Genomic DNA, 4,972 nt, shown 5'->3' on the forward strand with positions numbered 1-4,972 from the left:
CCTCCAACTCCTGGGCTCAAGCAAGTCTCCTGCCTCCGCCTCCCAAGTAGCTGGGACCACAGGCGCCCGCCACAGTGCCCGGCTATTTTTTGGTTGCAGCCATTATTGTTGTTTGGCGGGTCCGGGCTGGATTTGAACCCTCCACCTTAGGTGTACGTGGCTGGCACCTTAGCTGGTTGAGCTACAGGCGCCGAGCTGACATGAACATTTTGCCAACAACTTGGCTCTTGCATCACGATAATGCCCCAATTCACATGGCACTGTCTGTGAGAGAGTTTTGATTTTGTTTGTTTTATTTTGTTTGAGACAGTCTCACTATGTCCCCCTGGGTAGAGTGCCATGGTGTCACAGCTCACAGCAACCTCAAACTCCTGGGCTCAAGCGATTCTCCTGCCTCAGCCTCCCAAGCAGCTGGGACCACATGCGCTTGCCACAACACCTGGCTCTTTTTTGCCACAGTTGTCACTGTTGGTCAGCTGGCCCAGCCCAGGTTCAGGGCCGACCTTGGTGTATGTGGCTGGCACCGAAACCACTGTGCTATGGGTGCTGAGCCTATGAGAGAGTTTTTAAGCCAGTAAACAAATGACTGTATTGGAACACTCCCTACTCTTCTGATCTGGCACCAGTGACTTTTTTCTTTACCTGAAGATAAAGGAAATATTGAAAGGAAGACATTTTGATGACATTCAGGACACCAAGTATAATACGACAATAGCTTTGATGGCCATTCCAGAAAAAGAGTTCCAAAATTGCTTTGAAAAGTGGACTAGGTGCTGCTGTTGGTGCACAGCTTACCAAGGGGAGTACTTGGAAGGTGAGAGTAATGACATAATGATATTGAGCAATGACGTATGTAACACTTTTTTAAAATGAGTTTGCAAACTTAACTGTCAGACCTCAGAAACCCTAGTTTCTTCCTTCATTGTCCATAAAGATGTACAGTATCAGAATGTCCAGGGGACCATGCTGAACGCTGGGAATACACTGGACCGTGACATGGTCTTTGCCTCTCACTTGCCGACAGTATTCTTGGGAGACAGGTTTACAAGGTTTGCATGTTCAGATTTTAGGCCATTAAGATGGTATTCAAGGCTCGGCGCCTGTGGCTCAAGTGGCTAAGGTGCCAGCCACATACACCTAAGGTGGCGGGTTCGAATCCAGCCCAGGTCGCCAAACAACAATGACGGCTGCAACCAAAAAAATAGCCGGGCGTTGTGGCAGGCGCCTGTAATTCCAGCTACTTGGGAGGTGGAGGCAGGAGACTCGCTTGAGCCCAGGAGTTAGAGGTTGTTGTGAGTTGTGATGCCATGGCACTCTACCCAGGGGGACAGCTTGAGGCTCTGTCTCAAAAAAAAGATGGTACTCAAGAGAGTTCAGAAAAGGAATTAATCACCGGAGTCTCCTTAGGGGAGGAAGACAGTCCTAAAAGCTTAAAAGTAGCAAATAAACAGAGAAAAGGATAACATCCTAGACAGGGGGGGAAATTAAGGCTGTGGACTTCTCCCTCCTAGAATTATGTTAATAAAATCACCCTTCCCTAAAACAACTTTAGAGAAATAAATCAAACCAAGTTTGAAGAGAATTTTGGGTCTTATGGAAAGAAGATCCACTTCAAGTAGCTACTAGAAATTATTGGGTATAAAGTGCAAAGTATAGCAATGATATTAGGAATTCATTTACAAAACAAGTTTTATTCCGGCTGGGTGCAGTGGTGCACACCTCTAAGTCCAGCTATTTGGGAAGCAGAAGGATCATCTGAGCCCAGGAGTTCCAGGCCAGCCTGGGCAATATAATGAACATCTGCCCCCGCAAAATAAAATCAAGTCAAAAATTAAAAAGTTTTGTTCCTTTTGACAACTCCAACAAGGGCAGAAATTGCCCAGATGTTAGATACAACTGGATGAGGACATCTATGAACCTTAGACTCTCACAATCCAGAGATTCTCAATCCAAAAACTTAACAAGGATCCAGGAACTTAATTCTTTCAGGCACCATGTTTAAATGTTGAGTGATTCCATAGGTAAAATAAAACTAACTCTCACTGGGTTCCCCCAAGTTTTCCTCCCCAAGTTCTCAGGATGAACATTCTGGGGTATTTCACCTACAGAAGGCAGGACTGTACTCGGAGTGGTAGGGCCGGGGGAAGACAGATGAAGTTGAGTTCCTTCAGTTTCCAAAGACCAACAAAGTGTTAAAAAAACAAAAGAGAAAATGTCACATTAAGAAAAGGAAAATCAAACTGCCATGATTTATTTCACTTTTTTCTTCACAGAAAATACAATATGTTATGTAAACACTGACACATGAAATAAAGTAGAAGGATCAGGAAGACAGTGAATCAGCGAATACTCCTGCGTCAACACGATGCTGTCTCCTGATTTCATTTGCAGCATGAATCACATGGTTATACAGATTTGAAAAATTAAAGGCAATATTCAGATTTATGGACACACGAGCGAGTCTCTGAAATCCAACAAGCCGCACAGAACTCAGATCTTTCTGTTGCAAAAAAAATGAAAGCTGGGAACACGTGCATTTATCCATTTACCCAAGACATTTAATGTAGAAGCGTAAGAATGGATTAACACATGAGCTTTAATATGCCTGTGGAGGCACAGATTAAATTGGGCCTCTTTTCTCTCTTCAGAGAAAATAAAATTAAGCAAATTAAAAGCAGAGCTGCCTGAGACTGGCCAGAAGATTACATAATCACAGTGAATTCTTACTTCAGGAAACGCAACACACAATACACGATTGCCGCCAGCGCTTTGCCCAAATAGTCACCCCAGGTCTCATGCTGTAGAATTACACAAGGTTTTCAAGGTTCTTTCCCGGAATTCCAAACGCTGAGAAATGACCCAAATACATGGCTGGGGTCAAGAACCATCATGGTTTAAAACAAAGAGTGTTTCTGAACTTGAATTCTGTAATTCAGAGTGTGGGCTGCAATTTTCTGTGATTATCCCGAGAGATTGAAATGACCTGTCTTCTTTCTTATCAGATGGCACCTACCAGGTGAGAGGTAAATTTTGATGATGGCTGCCTACGGTCCCGACTGGTTCAGTAATGGTACTCAGTGTCACGATATTTGGGGTTCAGATAAAACTGCTTTAGAAGTAGAGATCAGAGATCCCCGGATTTGCAAGTGCATGCACTCTCTCACTCAGCCCATCATCAAAAGCTCTTAGGAATAATCTGAAGCTTCTCAATCCTTGATACCCAACAACCTGTGGATACCCAGACCCTGGATGCAGCAAACACAGCAGACGGCTCATACTCAACATCAACTCCAGCAAGGAGAAGCGCCACTCTGAACAGGGATTCTGAATCCTTTGCCAGGCAAAGGCAGCCTCCCTATGTTGCTAAGAGATGGGAATTCTTTAATGTGTTTATAAAATATCACATGAGAACACCGTCACAAAAACTATTCATTTCTCAGTCCCTTACCTACAACCTGTGGCACAGTGTTCTGCAATTATTTTATTTTATTTTATTTTATTTTTTTGTGCTCTCACTAACAAGATACATAAAACAAAGAGAACCAAAATCAGGTTTTAAGAGGAATAGGAATTGCTATTTTCAAGGAATCCCTGTATTAGTTCTGGCCCTTTTTTGTGCTATTTTATAATTAAATTCTTGCTCAGAAGACCTATTTTTTTTTAAACAAGCAAGATGACAAAACATCTATTTTGTACTGCTTCGATTAGAAAAAACCCACTTGTCATGGACCTCCATTACTGGACTCCTTTCTCTACCCCTGCAAAAAGTAGAGGGCCCCAGCTCCCATGACAGACAGTAACATAGTACTATAAGTAATGCAAGATGTTTCACTTAGAATTCTCTGCCCTGTATCCAGATCCAACGTGCTAATCTTGCTCTGTCACCCAGGCTGGAGTGTAGTAGCAAGATCACAGTTCACTGCAGCCTTAAACTCTGGCCTCAGGCAATCCTCCTGGATCAGCCTCCCAAGTAGCTGGAACCATAGGCACATGACACCATGCCTGCTAATTTGGTGGGGCTTTGCTATGTTGTTGACACAGGCTGGTCTCAAACACCTGACCTCAAGCAATCTCTTGCCTCAGCCTCCCAAATCACCAGGATTATAGGCATCAGACACTGCGCCCAGCTGCTAGAGAGCTTTAAAGCAAGTGGCACCTCCGTCTATCTTCACTCACTCTCCAGTTATCTTTCTATACTGTCTAGACCAGTGGTTCTCAACCTGTGGGTCGCGACCCCTTTGAGGGTCGAACGACTCTTTCACAGGGGTCACCTAAGACTATCCTGCATATCAGGTATTTTAATTACAATTCATAACAGTAGCAAAATTACAGTTATGAAGTAGCAATGAAAATAATTTTATGCTTAGGGGTCAGCACAACATGAGGAACTGTATTAAAGGGTTGCGGCATTAGGAAGGGTGAGAACCACGGGTCATGTGCAACCCCGGCTGCATGCTGATTTTGTGAGGACCTTTTTGCTTATCTGTAGTGTCAGATATCATGAAAAGCATGCACAGACGTTTGTGCGCATCAGCTTTCATTAGTGTTTTTGTATTTAATGTGTGGCCTGAGATAACTCTTATCTTCCAATGTTTAGCAGGAAAAAAAAAAAAAGGTTGAACACTTCTGGTCTAGACCTATTACCTCTCCAGGGCTTCAGCTTTGTCTCAGATATTCCTTTAGAGGGGATGGCAAAGAGGAACTTTTTATATGGTGACTAGCCATTTCTTCTGTTAGAGCCTCTTTTCTCCTCTCTTGGGATTGGTTCCTATTAAAGTCCTTCTGTCTGAAAAATAAAAGATGGAAATTCTCAAAAATAGAATCATTCTATTTGCAGACACTAGAAACAATTACTCTTAGGAAATAAGGCACCTTTACTGTGACCACCAGATGGATTAAGAGTAGTGCTGATGGCTCGGCGCCTATAGCTCAACCGGCTAAGGCGCCAGCCACGTACACCTAAGGTGGCGGG

The sequence above is a fragment of the Otolemur garnettii genome, unplaced genomic scaffold, assembly GCF_000181295.1.
Source record: "Otolemur garnettii isolate 467f Iridium unplaced genomic scaffold, OtoGar3 scaffold00086, whole genome shotgun sequence".
Classification (NCBI taxonomy): domain Eukaryota; kingdom Metazoa; phylum Chordata; class Mammalia; order Primates; family Galagidae; genus Otolemur; species Otolemur garnettii.